General features: G+C 49.6%; 1 long non-coding RNA gene and 2 other non-coding genes across 5 annotated transcripts; 2 read left to right on the forward strand and 1 right to left on the reverse strand.

Annotated features, from left to right (window-relative positions):
• Positions 1 to 213: 213 nt before the first annotated feature.
• LOC106902746 lies at positions 214 to 7,074 on the forward strand. Of its 3 annotated transcripts, none has more exons than XR_001414580.1 (4): positions 214 to 1,026; positions 4,283 to 4,419; positions 5,648 to 5,846; positions 5,924 to 7,074. It is a non-coding gene; the product is annotated as an uncharacterized LOC106902746 (long non-coding RNA). The 3 variants fall into 3 exon arrangements; XR_001414581.1 differs by having other exon boundaries at positions 6,472 to 7,074; XR_001414579.1 differs by having other exon boundaries at positions 5,648 to 7,074.
• Positions 7,075 to 8,317: 1,243 nt separating this feature from the next.
• Positions 8,318 to 8,388, forward strand: TRNAG-GCC. The gene has a single exon. It is a non-coding gene; the product is annotated as a tRNA-Gly (tRNA).
• Positions 8,389 to 8,628: 240 nt separating this feature from the next.
• On the reverse strand, positions 8,629 to 8,700 carry TRNAA-CGC. The gene has a single exon. It is a non-coding gene; the product is annotated as a tRNA-Ala (tRNA).
• Between the last annotated feature and the right edge of the window lie 9,285 nt (positions 8,701 to 17,985).

Raw genomic sequence — 17,985 nt, forward strand, 5'->3', positions numbered from 1 at the left:
CGGCCCGAGGCGGCCAAAGGGGGCAGCTGCGGCTTATTAATTAATTAACTAATTTAATTAATTAATTAATTAATTATTCTGAGGAATTGGCACGGGCCCAGGTTGCCCAGAGAAAGCTGTGGCTGTCCGAGCCGCGGGCTGGAGTGAGGGGCGTCGCGGCCCTTCGCGGCCCCTCCTCCGGCTCGGGCCGGGCGGGAGGCGGGGGCCGTGGCTGCCCCATCCCTGGAGGGGTTCAAGGCCAGGTTGGAGGGGGCTTGGAGCAACCTGTTGTGGTGGGAGGTATGCCTGCCCCTGGCTGGAAGGAACCTTAAAATGTCCCTTCCCAGCTCCTAAGCGTTCTGTGATGCTATGGTTCTTCAGTTCTCCTCTCCAGTGGCACCGGTATGGCATGAAGCTGGTTGAGAAACGACATCTCAGGGGCTTGATATATCTGCCAGCTCTTTTACTTCAACCAAAACTTCACAGGAGACCCTGCTGAGCTCCCAGTTTCTACAGACTTGGCAGAAGCATAATTTAGTAGTTAATTCTGATCTTACTAGAAGACCTCGGCAGAGGAAATCCTTCATAGAAGGCCTAGACAGAGGAAGTCCTTCATAGAAGACCTTGGCAGAGGAAATCCTTCATAGAAGGCAGAGGAAATCCTAGACCAGAAAAATGCTAAATCGCTGAGCATCCACCTATGAGAACAAATACGCAGTACATAACAGATGTATAGAAATGCACATCATCTCTCTTTCAGTTGTCCTCTCCAGTATGGCATTGAAGCTGGATGTGAAGCGACATCTCAGGGGCTTGATACATCTGCCAACTTTCTTCAACTGAAACTTCTCAGGAGACCCTGCTGAGCTCCCAGTTTCTACCAGACTTGGCAGAAGCACAATTTAGCAGTTTTTCCAGGTCTTCCTAGAAGCCAGGCTGACCGCTACCCCTCAGGGGCACAGCTAATGGAGCCCACCATGGTGTGACACTCGCACTGTCACAGAGAGGACACTTGCAGCGCAAGTGCTGGGACAGGGTGACTCTCAGGTTAGTTTTGCAGCGCGGGGTGTGGGGGCTTGTTTTCCTCTCTTGAGGGCTTCCTCAATTGAAAGGTTTCCAGTTCTTCACCTCTCCAGATTTCCAATCTTGAACTTCCCTGGGCACTTGCTGTGTAAGGTTTGTATGTGAGGTGCTGGCTGGGTGACACCGGGAGACATTTGGTGTTTCCTCATTCTCCTGCTGCTTTCTGTTCTGCGATACCAAGCGACAAGTCTTGGTAGAGCAGCTCCTATGAATTATGGTCTCATGGTCCTCTTTGTTTCTCATCCCATTTCTCACGCTCCTGGGGACACAGCTGACAAACATAGCTGCGTTTTTTTTTGGGGGGGGGAGAATCATCTGGAGGTTCCTGCTGTTGCTTCTTCTGCAGTGAGAAAGCCAGACACGCATTAGTAATAAGCCAGGATCCTCCTCCCCCTCCAAAACTCATCACTGAACTTTTGGCTGCACTTTTCCCTGCAATTTTATATTTTTTGTGTGCTGAGGGTTGTGGTTCCCTGAGTGTTTGGGATCTCCTTTTTCATACTGGAGCAAAACACAAGCTGATCCTGTGACTCTTTGTCCCCGTAAGCCCACCACGAGTCTGTCTTTACCCACCCATTGCCTCTGTCAGTGGCCTGATGCAGTTGGTGCCCCACACGAAGGACCCCTGCACACCCTGAGCTCTGGGGACCCGTCCCTGGTTCCCTGCTTTCCAGGCATGGAAGGATCAGCTGTGCCTGACCGTGCTTCTTGGCTGTCTCCCAGAAACCACTTTTATTGCTGTTCTTCCGTGCCGGCTGCTTAGTCAACACGCTTCACAGGCGGCAGGAGACGTGTTTTCTGTTGGGCACCGAAAAACAACCTGCTGCTGCCATGAGGGATGGGGCACGTCTCCCTCCCATAGCGCCCTTCAGGCACGCTCCTGTCCCCCCTCAGCCAGCTAAATGTCACCAGCAGGGCCCATCCGAGGGGGTTGTAGGAACCTAATCCCTCCCTCTGGGGTCAGATATAACCAGATGAGCTAAATTGGAAGCTGCAATGATAACGTGCGGCTATCAGCTCCCAAGGTGGCATTTAAAGTTGGTAAACAACTCCGAGGGTTGGATTTCACAAGTTTTGCAAAGTAAGTGATACTTCGAGCCACTGATGCTGGGGGCAGCAGACACGTTAGGAGCCACGGTAGTGCTCTTAAAAGGAAATAAGGTCTCAAGTGGAATCAGTACACTCCATAGATATTCAGGTTTAGAATCCACGGGAATACCTCAGCTGAACAGAAATGATGGAAAATCAAAGAAACCCCTCTGAAGTGGATTCATTGGGGGTTTTTTGGGTATGTTTTTGGGGTGGGTTTTTTGAGACAGAGTGTGAGAAAGGAGGAGGAACAATTGAACTGGGGAAAAAAAAGGGGTTTAAATGTGTTCACGGTGAATAATCACAGCCTGATTCAACACACATGGGTTTTAGGAGTGAATACCTGCCCCATCGATGTGTACTTAGATGGCACTAAATGTCGTTTCTTCTGTCTCTAACAAATATTCAAAACGCCATCATAAATTTTTGAGAACTGGGAAAATATCCTGCCTTCCCACCCCTCGAGGCTGGTGTCTGCCCCGGCCTGGCTGTGTTGTCAGCGTCAGTTTGTGGTAATTTTTGATGGATTCACACCTTTGGATGAGGAGCGTTAGATGTGTCTGCACTCGGCATCCAGGGGAAGGTATTCCACACCCCAGCACTTCTGTGGCTGATGGACTCTTCAGACCAGCAAAGTCTTAAAGGGAGAAGGAAAAAAAAAAAAAAAACCCCTGTACTGCTCTTCTCAGAAAAGGAAAATCCACGAATGACTGAAAACTTTTATTAGGATCACATTTACTGAGTGAGCTCCCTTTGCAGGAGAGGTTCTCCACACAGCCATGGTGCTGCTACCTGCTAATGAGGGAAACCTTGGTTCAGCTTCTCTCCGACTACAGCTGTCTTCTCTTCGTTATTTTCCACTTCTGGTTTTATCTTGGTGCCTGGCTGGTGAAGACTGGCCTTCACAACTTTGAATAGTTGAAAGTTTTTTTATGAGGTTAAGCAAAAAAAAAAAAAAAAAGATATGCCTTGAGGTATCGCAAACCCCATCCCTCTTGAGCCTGTTTTTTATTTAATGCCTGGATGAAAATATTACCTCCTTAGAACCCACGTGTGTGGCTCGGTCCCTGGGCCACCTGCCAAGAGAAGAATTTTAGATGCCCGAATCATGCGCTCAGCAGGTGTAAATTGTGTTCGGGGAGAGTTCACCTTTTGTCCTTAACCCCAGAGGCAGTTTCTCTTCATTAGCTGGGAGAAGATGGAGAAAAGAGATTATCATCGCTTCCTGACTGCGTGCCAAAGGTATGGATCATACCAGGAAAATCTGTTCCTACATTCACAAACATGTTTTCTCCTAATCTGTCTTCAGGAAAACGTCTTTGGGAGGAGCACGGCGTAATAATAATAATCGTGGAAGAGTGGAAATGAAGAGACAGAAGCCAAATTTCTCTACTGAGATTTTTTTTTTCAAGCGGGATCTGGGGCTGGTTGGATCCCTCGGCTCCCGTTGGAAAAGAGAAGCCCTTAGTCATGGCTATGATTAAACATTTAGAAGTGTTCCCATCTCTGGCGGCTGCTATCGGGTATCATTCAGAAATGTGACTGTGTTGCTTCATGTCAGAGACTCAGTTTACCAGCGGAACTGGGCGGTATCGCTGGTGTTTAAACATTTTCCCCCCCCTTAAACTGTGACAGATACAAACATCCACTGCGTTCCTGCCTGTGTCTGCCAGGAGAAAAGCTTTTCTGTTGAGACTGAAGTCGTGTGTTATCATCGCAACTGTGTGTTGCTGTTTGCTGTGCGGTGCAGAGAGCACACCGGGGCTGAGTCACAGAAACAAACGCAAAAATTGCCGTTTAAAAGAATAAGGTCACGGGTCGGGTTATTTGTTGGGGAACAAACAGGGTAATTAAGGGGCCGCTCCCTGCAGTGGCAGCACGGGCAGCGCGGCGCCGGGGGAGCCGGGCGATGGGCAGAAACCAGGTGGAATAGCCGTATGTTTCCGGGGCAAACAGCTGGGCTGGGTCTGACAGAGAGCCTGGGTGCCATCGGTAGAGAAGGGGGAAAGAACGACAGTATCTTTCAGAAACCAAGTCTGCTCGGACTAGCCAAGAGTATTTACTTGCTGGTGTTTAAAAATCGTCGTTGTGGCAGGAAATATGAAAAATCTTTCTAATATTTCCTCTTTAGGTGTGCCAGAGAGAGATTGTATTCTGAAAATGAAGTGGAAAAGGCTCGTTGGAATTTGTGCTGTATTATTTTTTTCTCTCAGACAATGGCAGACCAAAATCAGCCCCAGTGAATATACACATCTGCTTTTCATCCAGGTATTTTCTCCATGCAATTGATGAGGGAAAAATCTTAGAAAACCTGTTCAAAGGCATATATAACCACTGGGAAAGCCTGATATTCCAGTACATAATGAAGAAATGATGATCTCTGAGGTCCCTTCCAACCACCACAAATACAGGATCTGTGTCTTGTTCTCTCCCAGCGTCCATTTCCATTGCCTGCTTTCGCTTGGCACCCTTTGAATAGTGTCTGGAATGAATATTTTTGGGGTGTCCAAAGGTTTAGAAGGAACTTCTGTGGATCCCTGCAGCATCGGCAATAGCTGGGTTGGGAAGAATTATTTTAATAACCACTTATGTCATTGTTCATTTGGGTTTGGTGGCCTTTTGCCAGCCAGAAATGTTCCGATGAAAACAGAGGGATGCAGGAAAATCTGCGAGTTTCCTCTTCGCCGATACGGGAAGCAAAGGGCCGTTCCTGGATGTAGCCAGCTCCTCCCGGGGTGGGAAGCTCCTGGATGGGATGCTGTGCCTCAGCTTCCTCCCACCCCTGCTTTTTCACCATCCAGCCATCCTGCAGCTTCCCTGGGATTTAAGACTGTACCTTTTCATCTACAGAAATATTTTTCCCCTGCAGATTTAAATAATTAATTGGGACGTGCCTGGTGGGTCTGGAGATAAACTTAAAGGAGGCAGCAGATACGTGTGACCAAGTGACCTTTTGCTGTCCTGCTGGTCCCTGCGTGCTCGCTGTGCTCAAAGGGACGCTGTCAAAATTGCTAGCCCTTAAAACTTTAACCCGCACTGACAAGTTGTTCTACATTATAAATCCTACCTAAAAGATTACCACGATTGTTTTGTTTGTTCTGTTCCAACAGTCTTTTGCTGAAGGCTCTGCAGTACGTCTCCCTGTGTCCTTTTGGGCAGGTGGATATTTTTAAATGCCCGGCTTTATTCCGTGACCTGTTAAAATCCAGTGGATGTGCGTGTAACTCTGCTTGGCGCACAACTCGCCGGGGAGGGGACAGGTTTTCTGCACTACAGGAGCAGGCTTTGGAAGCCTTTACTTTCCAGAGATGTTCTGGAAGGCCTGCAGTTATCCTTCAGAATTTTGGGGGCCAGTAAGATGTCTTGACCGGACCCCCCGGTGATATTCAGTGTTGGTTAAACACGAGAAGTCTTAGGAAGAAGTGTGGGATATTTCGGGTGGGTCCGAATCACTCTGTGGGCATTATTTCTGACAGGATCTCTCCATTTAACACAGCTCCACGGGAAGAGGTGAATCCCAGCAGATGGAAGAAGTACATTTCGAGCATCACACCTTCTCTTCTTTCTGTACCAGTGGAGAGGTTGATGCAAACACCGGTTCCAAAGCTGCACAGCCGCAAGCGCAGCGCCTGACACGGGGACACGTGTCCATCCCGGCCAGGGAGGAGGAGGGAAGGAATGGTACCCCACCCCAGGTAATCCCCACCTCCAGCCACAAGCTTGATTTGAGCTCTTTTACCTGTCTGTTATCCCAACCTTGTTCCCATTGCAGCTACGCTGGCTCCATCGGGATGTTTGGGGCTGCGTCTCCTCGGCTGCCAGGAAGGGTTTTTAACTGAACCCAAGGGGATGCTGTCCCGGGTCCCTGAGGAGATAATCCCTCTCAGCCAGTCATCGGGTACTAGGGAGAAACACACAAAAGTAGATTTAAAGCCATCTCACTAAAAGTAGTTCCCTACATGCTGTAACCTTGTTATATGAAGTTGGATTCTTGAAGCCACTCGGGCCATCTACCCAACTTCTAAAATTAGGTATGTTTTATGGATGACGGCTAGAGACACATTTGTTTTTATGAAGTGTTAGAGCTTAAATTTTGTGTAGGACAGTAATTTGACGGACTGTCCCCGTCCTGTTGCGCTAGCCCTGCACAGACTCTTCCCTTCTGCACCCAGGTTTGGCAGGGAGACTTCTCCCAGCCCTTGGGATGATTAGGGCGATGAACTCCTCCAGGACTTCTCGTCTCACTGGAGAAGGATGAACCAATCCTTTGAAAGTTTCCCCAGTTCTGAGACCTTGTACCACTGTTTCCTGACATTACAGGGCCCGAGTCTCTCCTTCATTCAGCGCTCTGCCACACACAGTCATTTTTAAAGAGCAGCCAGGTACGAGCCTGTCTCATGCAGCCTGGAAAAGGGTTTCTGGAGCACGTTCTAGAGCAGCACTGGGGCTCCAGCAAGCAATGTGAACTGCCAAACCCCTCCTGATGTGCAGAGTTCCCCGTCCTTTGTCAGCCAGCACCCACAGATGTTCTGAGCAGACGCAGAACGTGCTCTAACAGCCATGGGAAACAGCCCTGAATTAGTAACTGCGGGTGCAAGAAGAGGTTTCGGTTCTGCTCTGGGGACCAGACGGGCTCGCTGATAGTGCAGTTTGTTCCTGTAGCCATCCCTGGTAAAATTAATTCCCTAAGGAGCAGGAGAAAGGCAGCCTGTTGTGTTAATCCCCCCGACCTGCCCAGTAAAACCAGCTTCTCCCTCCAGGAATTCTGAGTCCCCTGGCTGTGCTCAGGCACTGCCAGAGCGTCCCTGCCTCCTGACGTGATGGGGAGAGAATGAAAATAGAGGGGGGGAAACTAATTAGTCAACTAGAGCTATCTACCTCGGCGTGCCTCACTCTCAGATCTAGTAAAATAATGAATTAGAATCTTCTCAGTATGACTGGTTTTTGCCTGACTGCTTTGGGATTTCTGCTCTGGGCTTCACCTGGGAAAGCAGCGTTTCAAGGCAGACTGATGCAATTGTAAGAACGAGTTAAATATAATTTAATTAATAACTCTAAATAGCCGTTATTACGTGAAGTCTTCGCTGTGCTAGTTTCTGCCGGTGGGAATGAAGGGATTGGAGTGAAGTTGAGGGGAGAGGAGCTGCCCTGGCACTGTTCCTGCCCTGGCACTGTTCCTGCCCTGCGGCGTTCCTCCGGGCCGGGGGGAGTGGGAAACGCTGTCTCCTGGTGTGGACTGACCTTAGCTTGCTTTCCAGATTCACTGCAGACACGAGTTTTGCTCAGCCTCTACCTTAGGCTGGTAAGAGAAATCCTCCCTCCGGATGGACCCACTGTGCAACTGGGAGCAGCTGCAGGGCTGGGCAGCAGAGGACTCTCCATGGGGAAGTTTACATTTCCACCTTAACGTATATCCAGGCAGGAGATCGGGACATTTCCTGCAGTGTCAAATTGCTGTTCGCTGAGGAAGGAAACCCTTTGTGAGAGTTGCTGGCGGTAGGTGCTCCTCTGAAGCACAGCTGTTCTCATCTGCCCACCTTGGTGCTCTCCTGATGCCAGCACCTGATGCTGCTTCTCCTTGACCTCTCTGGCTCGGGGTGACCGTCCCTGGGAGCGTGTCCCAGACAAAGGAGATGTCAGGAGGGTGTGTAATTTGTGTTGGAACAGGGGGTGGTTACATCACGGTGCAGGCAGTGGGGTCCTGTTGGTATCACATCACCACACAACGGCACATGGGGCTGAGGTGTCAGGATCTGCAGCTCCACAGCAACCCATGAGAGAGACACATAACTTCAGACATTGTACCCCAGTCAGCCCTCTGTTGCTCGATCCTGTGAGCCTCTGAGCCCTTCACTGCTGGCTGCCTCTGCCAAAGTCCTCCCGGTGTGGAAAAGGATCAAAAATACAGCTTTTGCGACTTCTGAAAGCTTTTAAATGTAAAGGGTGGTGGGTACATGATACAATTTTCTAATTTTTTTTTATCCTTCAGAGGGAAAAATGCACACAGAGACTGCTAACTTCCTAAAAACCTTTTGTTTTTTCTTTTCCGTGGACATAACGGCTCAAAAGCAGCGAGTACCAACAGAAAGCTGGGAAAACAGACAAAACCCCAAAATTGAGGGCGAGGTATTGGAGGCGGGAGCCGCAAAAGACTCAATCAGAGCGTGCATTGGTGGTTCAGTGGTAGAATTCTCGCCTGCCACGCGGGAGGCCCGGGTTCGATTCCCGGCCAATGCAGGTCACTTTTTTTTCCCCTCGGTTTTCTTAAACCTCCGCCTTTTAATCCCGCAGCGCTTCCTGCGCCCTGTGCTTTTCCCCGCGGGGCTCCGGAGCGGGAAGAAGCGGTGCCGCAGCGCTGGGGGGAAAGACACGTCGTGCCGGGGGCGGCCCCGCGGAGCAACGGGAGGGAGGGGAAAAAAATTTTGGAAAAAAAAAACACAGGAGAAAATAATACCGGAAACGCTAAAAAGAGCCGGTTGGAGATGCCGGGGATTGAACCCGGGACCTCACACATGCGAAGCGCGCGCTCTACCACTGAGCTACATCCCCGGCTGGCAACCGTTTCCACCCGGCGGTATCAGAGGGTGGGACGGGCCCCGCCGCCCCTCACCGCTGTCTCTGGGCACCGGGGCGGCGAGGGGACGACACCGGCACCGGCCCCGTGTGCGGTGGAGGGTGGGGGACCCCCAAGAAGAAGCCCCCCCGCCCCGCCCCTCCGAGGCCGCTGCTTGGTGCCCCCCTTCTCCCATGAGCCACCAATGGGCTCTGGTGGCCAAGGAGGCCGAAGGGGGCATCAAGAAGAGCGTGGCCAGCAGGTCCTGGGGGGTCATCCTCCCCCTTTGCTCTGACTTGGGGGGGCTGCAGCTGCAGTAGTGGGACCAGTGCTGGGCCCCCCAGTTTCACAAAGGACGGGGAACTGTTGGAGAGAGTCCCTCAGAGGCTGTGGAGATGCTGAGGGACTGGAGCATCTCTGTGCTGGGGAAAGGCTGAGGGACCTGGGGCTGTTCAGCTGGAGAAGAGCAGACTGCGAGGGCATCTCATCGATGCTGAGCAAGAGATAAGGGTGGGGGGCAAGAGGATGGGGCCAGACTCTTCTCAGTGGTGCCTGGGGACAGGACAAGGGGCAATGGGGACAAACTTGAATATAAGAAGTTCCATCTCTACGCGAGGAAGGACTTCTAGACTTTGAGGGTGGCAGAGCCCTGGAAGAGGCTGCCCAGGGAGGTTCTGTGTTTTTCATCGATTCTCATGAGGCACACGCTTGAACTCACTCTGGATTTTCCACAGCATTTTTCCTCTGAGCTGCAGGAGCCCGTGGCAGTGGCATCGGCCGCTCATAAATAAATAGCTAAAGTGATTTTTCTGCTGCCGTAGGATCATACCCTGCGTTTCTTTGCAGGTATCCAAATGAGGCAGTTGAGAATGTTCATGGTTCTGTTATATTATTTATGCTTTACTTAGCATTCCTGTCCTTCCAAAAATGTTCCTGCCACACAGATCAGGAAAAAACGTTAAAGTGACAAATTTCAGGAGTTATGGACAACACACTTACTAATGCCACTTAACAAACCATTTGAAAAGATAAGTATATTGTTGAAAAGTGGAATAACTGAAAAAATTGCTGATGTTATTTACCAAAGAGTTTTTATCATCTGCTGCTGCTACTCGGGGAAGACAGCGCTCAGAATAACCTTCAGGAAGTTCTGTGTGTATTCTAGACTGAGCCTGGGTGACGCTACAGTCGTAGGTCCTCCAACTAAAAATGGCTTTTCCTCCTATGTTTTTACATCTTTCATTTTTATTGAATTAACTCCCTGGTTTGCTGCAGGGAAATGGAGGAATAAAGCAAGGAAGTCCTTCCGTAGCTCCCAGTCTGCCAAGTCTGGGTGGGTTTGGTTGGTGTTTGTTGTCCCCAGCGAGAACATTGTAAGAACATCCCAAAAATCCAGGTTATGCATCAGCCCATAGTAAAGAATTACCAAAGTTGGAATTAAAAAAGGAGATAAAAAGGCAGAAAACAGGATTAAAGTAGTGAACTGGGAGATTCATTAGGGTTGCAGGCGGATAAGTAAAATATAGCCCTGCAGAAATTATTTGACTGGCAAATTAATTACACAATATTCCAATGGTTTTCTCAGCCCTCAGGAAGCAGGTAGGAGTCTGCAGGACTTCATAAAAGAGCCTCCACTGGTCTTTAGCCTAATCAGAGATGAAAATTAACATCTCAGGATTTGAGGCAAATAGGAGGGTTTTTGGTAAAGCTCAGAAAGCCAGAGTCTAGCACAATTATACAGGTTTACACAGTTTAAAGTGTGCAGACAGTGGGATGCTCCTGCTTTCCTTACAGGCCTTTAATTTACAGACCCACGGGGGATGTGAAGGCAAAGCTGATTTGGACACCAAGAGTCTCATTAGGGCAGATGGTGCCACGGGACACTTCGTATTTGTTGAGAGGATGCCTGATTAAAATACTCTGCAAAATGTTTTACCCAACCCTGAAAATGTACACTATTATTATTATCATTATTATTATTTCCTAAAGTGTCAACTTATTCTCTGAACCCTCTTGCCTGTTTGCTGTTCTCTCTCTGTCCCCAGCACACACAAACATAACAGTTTATGTTTTCCCAGTTTGCTTGCTGAGTGTTGTTATTTTCACGGGGGAGATATTACGAGCTCTGTCTCAGAGCACACGTTATTTGCTGTTCCTGGAAAAGCTTTGGAAAAACCTACATCCCGATTGAAACACATCCCCTTCCAGTGAGAAGGACCACACCACACGCTCATTAGCCCGGTATGAACCCCAGAATCATTACAGGTATTAAGTGAGATCTTCTCTGATTGCCTGGAATCACACCAGAAGAATGCTCAGCTCCTACTCACTGTCTTAAATCAACCATAACTTGGACTTCAAATGCCCACCTGGCCTTGCAGCTTCCTTCCCGTGCTCCCTTTCCTCCAGGGGAACCCCTTGCTCCCTGTTTTTTGTGCTCTTCAGGTGATATCTAGAACCCAAAACATAAGTGGAATTTTTTCTCAGACAAGAGGAAGACGGCAATCTTTTGGCAACAAGCAATTCTGAGCCCTTACAGGATGAGGTGTGTCAGCCTTTAAACTCATGATGAGTGGTCAAGTGGCCACCGTTTGCCTTCCAACCAAAGCTGTAGCCACACGTGGATCCATCTGGCACAGAGGGAAGTTGGGGGCAGAGAGGGGTGGCCCATGACACCCCCTCTTCCACCTCTGTTTTCATTGTTTTACCAAAACAGCCTGCATTTATGTTTATTTTTGGGAACCAGGGTGCCTTTTGCCTCCTCTGCAAACCAGGGCCCTGAGTGCTCCCCGCTCAGAAATAACGAATATTCTCATGTAAAACCATCTTTTCCTGCTTTCCTGACCCACATGGGAAAATGGGACTTCTTCACCCAGGCTCATGGGGAAAGAAAAACCAAAGTGAGGGCTACTGCTAATAGCTCTTCCAAAAAAAAAATACAGTTGGATTTAAATTTTGTCACTTTTGAGCTGATAGGAAACTGGAAGCTTTACATTTTCTCTCATTGCAGTAATAGTATAATTACTGAGTTATAAGGCAGCCAAATTACAGCAAATGCACCTAAAAATAACTGTGTAACGGCATCATCCGCCAAAGAACAACAAGAGTTTGTTATTAATAAAAAACCGAAGCAGAGTGAAAGTCCCGGTGGCAGCAGACGTTGGGAACACGAGTTTCTGAGGAGCCCTGGGGACAGGAGCTCATCGCCGTTACCCGAGTGAAGCAATTCCTGTGGGGGATCTTCTCCAGGAGTCCCACGTTCCTCTCCAGGACAAACCAGTGTGTGTCATGGAAACTCCTTCCCTGGGCTCTGAACTTTCATGGTGCTGAGGCTGAGAAAGAAGAGATTACTCAGAAAGTAGCAACAAAAAAAACCAAACCCAAAAAACTGAAGGAAAACACGAGCAGAAAAAAAATTAAAAATATACTTTGAGTTGGGGGAATAAGGAGTATTATTCACTTTGGAGCTTCAGTTAGAGTAGCAATAATGGGCAGTGTTTGGAAAGTGCAAGGTTGGGGGGGTGTAGAAAGGGTTTGGGCACTTAGGATGGGCCCACACAAACAGATCTGCCCTTTGCAGGGGTCAGGGAATGCTCAGGGAACCCCTCCGAAGTGTCACTCCTGACCTTTAGCACTTTGCCTGTTCGTTGAGAAAAGGTAGTTGTATTTTGCTCATTAATCTTACGGTAAAATTTCCCCCTCGTTTTACCTTCCCAGCCTTGCCTGATTTGCATGACCTGAGAAACCAACAGAAAAACGAGAACACTGGGAATTAAGCACCTTGTTATTAATAACAGCCTTTAACTCGTACCTCAAACTGAGGGTATTTCCCAAGTTCTCCTCAGATCCCTCCATCGAAGTACGTCTCACGTGAACCTGCTGGAAGCTCTGGGCTGTTTGACCAGGAAACAAAAATGCACTTTTACTGCTTCTGTAGCTACTTTAGCAGCCACAATTATCAGAGGGGTTTTTACTGGTCTAGATCTTCTGAAGTGCTGGTCTAGTTTGCTGTGAGTTTGCGGAGTCTGAGGAGTACCTTGATCTGAGGCTGAACAATAATTAGACACACAAGACCATCACAGTGTGTGTTAAATAGCATCTTCATACAGCAGAGAGAATAAATTCTTATAAAGTCATTATAGGGCCATTTTTTAGGCATATGAGGAAAAATAAAACTTTGAAATTTTAAAACTTAAAAATTAGACTCAACTTGGAATGTCTTTAAAAACTTTAATAAAACAACATCAAATTCCCATGGAATGGGGAATCAGCCAGGACAATTCTCATCCCTTTGTGTAGACATTGCCGCTGACCCCAGTGAAACACGTCCAAATCCAGAGATCACGGATCAAAAACTTGCCCTTTCCTTGCTCTTTTATTAATTTGGGCTCATCCCATCCACAGCAGCGGGGAACCTTCTCCTGTGGTGATGGAGAGAGGATGCTGTCCCCTCCCAGGGCACCCGACCCTGCGGGGACTGCAGGAGGCCACCAGCATGATGGGGGCCACCAGCGTGATGGGTCCACCAGCTCTGGTGGGCTGCCGAAATGCCGTGAGCCAGAAAGTGATATATTTACATCTCATTACCAATACGTCAATAGGGGCCAGGTCTGTACATTTTCTCGCTGCAAAGAACGGGGTAATCTAATAGGGATTTGACTGATATAAAGATTGACTTGGTTTTTCCAATGATATCTTTTACTGGAATGTTGTGATCTGGAAACTAATACATTTCTTCTGGCTTATTGCATCAATATGGACTAATTTTGTTGGCTTTTGTATTGAACGATCCGGTGAATATACAATCCAGCTTTGATTTCTCTCTTTATGGTATCTCTTATTATTAAAGCCCTCTCATCCAAGAAATAATATATTTTTATTTACTAGTAACATTAATGGGATTCAATTTTTACCTCAGTTTTAATCTAGTTTTTCATATTGAAGAACCAGATCCCCTTTAGTTAAAACTGAAAAACAACCCCGTTTTTCCTCCGTTCTTTGTGTGGGTTGAACTACAGTTTGGCTATTTTGATTCAACACTACTCTTCTACAAATCAGTGGTTATTACTCACTGTGTTCCAAATGCTGCAGAGAAGATGATGTTATTTACTGTGTGTTATTACTTGCCCATTTTTCCATAATTATTTCATCGAGTGGACATGGCCAGCGTGCACTTTGTGATCTGTTGGGTGGATGTAAGTGCTCCGTTGGCACCAAGTAGCAAGCCTTGGCAGAGGTTGCCCAGGGCAGTGGTGGAGTCCCCATCCCTGGAGGGATTTAAAAGCCGGGCAGACGTGGTGCTGAGGGACATGGGTCAGTGGTGGTTTGGACAGTGCTGGGTTGATGGTTGGACTCCATTATTTGAAAGGTCTCCCATCCAAGCCAGACAATCCTGTGATTCTGTGAACACGTGCCCGGCTCCAGCTGGTATTTACTCTCCACAAAAATGCTCCTCTTGGTTTTCACAGAGTCCCAGAGTGGCCGGGGCTGGCAGGGACCTTTGGAGATCATCTGGTCCAACCCCCTGCCAGAACAGGATCACCCAGAGCAGTTGGACAGGAACGTGTCCAGGCAGGTTTGAGTGTCTCCAGAGAAGGAGACTCCACCACCTCTCTGGGCAGCCTCTGCCAGGGCTCTGCCATCCTCACAGGAAAGAAGTTCTTCCTCATGTTGAGATGGAATTTCCCGTGTCCCAGTTTGTGCCTGTTGCCCCTTGTCCTGTCCCCAGGCACCACTGAGAAGAGTCTGGCCCCATACTCTTGCCCCCGGCCCTTTAGCTCTTGCTCAGCATCAGTGAGATCCCCTCTCATCTGCTGAGCCCAGAACAGCTGGTGGGTGCCCCCTTCTCCTCAGCCAGAACCAGCCCCGGTCCCTGTCAACCCAGAGCTCCAAGGCAGAAGACCTCCTGGCCAGGAGGGGAGGCAGCAAAGGGAGCAGCATGGTGCCTGAGAAACCACCCCAGGACTGGGAGACCACAAAGAGAACCAACAGCACCAATGCTGCCACAGGTAGGACCAAAAAGAGCCCCAAACAGACCCTCAAAGTCATAAAGGTCGTTATCTGGGAGCCCCTGGGAGGCAAAGGCTGGGGCTGTGACCCACCACCATGGGCAGAGCCAGAGCTGAGCTCCAGAGAACACCCCAGGAGGAACAGCATCCACACGGGGGTAAAGCACATTCCTGAGGGAAAGTAAAAGTGAGGTTCAGCTGGTATTCTACCACAGTGTTGTGAAACTGATAATTAAAAACCTGTCTTAACAATTTTGGTAAATCATTTTCAGCTTAGATGTCTCTTTCTGATGCACCAGAAATAATTAATTTCTTTAAATATAACTCCTTCCTACTCTGTATTAAAGTCAGGCATTTTAGAAGGGAAAATGGTCTTTTAATAACTATTCTCGTAATTACAAACTCCATTCCCTGTACAAGTCCTGTTTTCAATTAACATCCTGCATTAATGGGTTCGTTCTCGCTGCCCATTAGCTCTGGTGACAGCGCCCATCACGTGCATGGAGGGTTTTACAAATTCATAACTACCAGGAGTTGGGTTTCCTTTATTTTGACACTATTTTCTGAAGGCCTCAGGAGGGTGTGAGCCTGTCGCCCAGGAGATAAACAGTTCTCTTGAGGTTTTGTTTCTCAGCTCTTTTTCTGGCATTTGCTAACTGCCAGCCACCCATGGTGGAGCCACCTGTAGAGGGAGGTGACTGTCACACAGTGGTGGGACAAGCAAAAGATGCTGGTAACACCGATGCTGGTGACTGTCACACAGCCACCCAGGACCCACTGCAGCTCCTTCCTGGGCTGCATCTCCAGCAGTGTGGCCAGTGGGGGAGACCCATCCAGTGCTGCCTCCAGCTCTGGGGCCACCAACAGCAGAAGGACATGGAGCTGTTGGAGCGGGGCCAGAGGAGGCCACGGAGATGCTGGGAGGGCTGGAGCCCCTCTGCTGGGAGGGGGGGCTGAGAGAGTTGGGGGGGTTCAGCCTGGAGAAGAGAAGGCTCCAGGGAGACCTTAGAGCCCCTTCCAGTCCCTCAAGGGGCTCCAGGAAAGCTGGGGAGGGACTCTAGATGCGGGAGGGGAGCCCTAGGAGGAGGGGGAAGGGTTTGACCCTGAAAGAGGGGAGATGGAGCTGAGATGTGGGGAAGAACTTCTTTGGTGTGAGGGTGGTGAGAGCCTGGCCCAGGTTGCCCAGAGAAGCTGTGGCTGCCCCATCCCTGGAGGGGTTGAAGGGCAGGTTGGAGGGGGCTTGGAGCCACCTGGTGTGGTGGGAGGTGTCCCTGCCCAGGGCAGGGGGTGGCACTGGGGGGGCTTTAAGGTCCCTTCCCACTCAAACCATCCTGTGATTCTATGATTCCATGAGGTGAGTGAAGGGGAAGGATTTGGCCCCAAAGCAGCGCACGTTGGCCCTCAAGCCCCGTGGCACAGCTGGCGAGGCCGTTGGCACCGCTGCCTACCCCCAAGGCACACACAGACCTCACATCTGGTGCTTTAAAACCATAACATCTTTATACCCAAATATTTTAGCGAGCGAGGGGTCCTGGCTGTCCTCTGCAGCCATGATCTCACCGGGACAAACACGTGGTGCCTTTGGCAGTGAGCCCACCCCGCGGCAAACTCTTTGGGAGGACTTCAACAAACTGCTTCTGGTTGGGGATGACAGAAACAGACTCCTGGTACCTCGGTCAAACCAGACATCCCTCCGGAATTATGTCTCACATCTGCCAGGCTTTACGCCAGTGACCCCGAGGCGGGACGGAGGATGAGGATGCCAGGATGTTCCCAGAAACACCCTCTCTCTCTGTCGCTTGGTGACTGGGCTCCTGACACCGAGTGACCTCACGCTGCTGCTGTGAGGCTCCAGTAATGAAAAACATCACATCTGGGAGGAAAAATATTCAGATTTGTGTCTTTGAGCCTTTCCTGGCCGCAGCTGGGAGCAGAGCCATCCCCAGGCAGACCCAGGGGCACCTTCAGAGCTTGTCATTGACTCCCCCCCAGCTCCAGAGCCCCTGGACCACGTTGTCCATCTGGAGATGGAGCCAGTGACACGGCGGGGGCTGTGCTGGAAACCTGCCCCTTTTCCCAACTTGGGTGAATTGTAGTTTTCCCGCAGTCAAATAGGGCAGAGTCTTCCAGGGAATGGGTTTCTGGGAATGGTACGAGGGGGAAGGATCCCAGATACATCAAGAAAATCCCTCCCAAAGCAGGAAGGGATTTCACTTGAAAAACCGAAAAGGATTTCACTTCAAGAAAGTAGTTAATTAAACCAGATTTCTCTGTGTTTTGTCAGTTAATTCCCAAACTACGGGGAAAACAATGTGTAATTATGCTATTTTAGAGCGCTGGTGACATAAACACATCCCTCAAGTGACATTTTTTGGGGGTTTCCAGAGCTGGCAGAACAGCCTGGAGCCAGTCCCCGAGCCAGTTCCCACACAAGCTGGGTGCTGGCCAGCGTGGGCCACGGCCACCTCCACTGTCACCACAGCCAGATGCTGGCCACAGGGACACTCTGGTCCTGATTCCTCGTGCGTTGCTAATGGGGTCTTCTCCAGTAAGAAAACGTGTGGGGCAGAGGGGGCAGGTCACCTCTGGACACATAGACCTTCGCCCACCACCTCACCATGGTGTGGGAGGAAGATCTCTGCCCTCCGGGTACCACCACCAGCAGAGCTTCTGGTGATGGCATGGCTGGAAAACACAAACCAAAGAGTTTTAACTGGAAAAAATCATGGCTGGGGAGTTCTTGTGCTGTTAAATATGGACGGTTTGCTCTTACTCCTCAAAGAGCCAGCTCTTCCTGCTGTCACCACTGCCTTCTTCTGGGGTCGGTGGCCAAACACGCCAGTCCAGGGAGGGACCTGCATCCCCCGGGGAGGCGCCTGATTGGGAGCATCTGATCCACGTGCAGCTCCACGGCCCACGTATGTAAATTCTAGGGTTGGGGGGGAAAAGTGTAATTACATTCATATATATTCTGCTGGAAGCAAGATGACTGGGGGAGCTGGAACAGCGCGCCCTTCCCCAACTCCCCCCTCCATGGGGTGGGCTGCCTCTTCCAGGGCCATTCCCAGGACAATCTTGGGGTTGTTTTGCCGTTTTTCTGGCCGGGCTGGCATCCTCCTCAGACAAGAGAAATTCAGAGACAAACAGAAATTCAGAAATCCAGCAAACAGAGGAGCTATAACCATCCTCCGCAGCGTCGTTACTACTTTTGGCGTCTCCAAAACCTTGTAGGAAAAAGGCTGCCAAGTTAAATCTACGTATGCGTGAGGGGGG

The sequence above is a fragment of the Calidris pugnax genome, unplaced genomic scaffold (assembly GCF_001431845.1).
Source record: "Calidris pugnax isolate Ruff unplaced genomic scaffold, ASM143184v1 scaffold48, whole genome shotgun sequence".
NCBI lineage: Eukaryota > Metazoa > Chordata > Aves > Charadriiformes > Scolopacidae > Calidris > Calidris pugnax.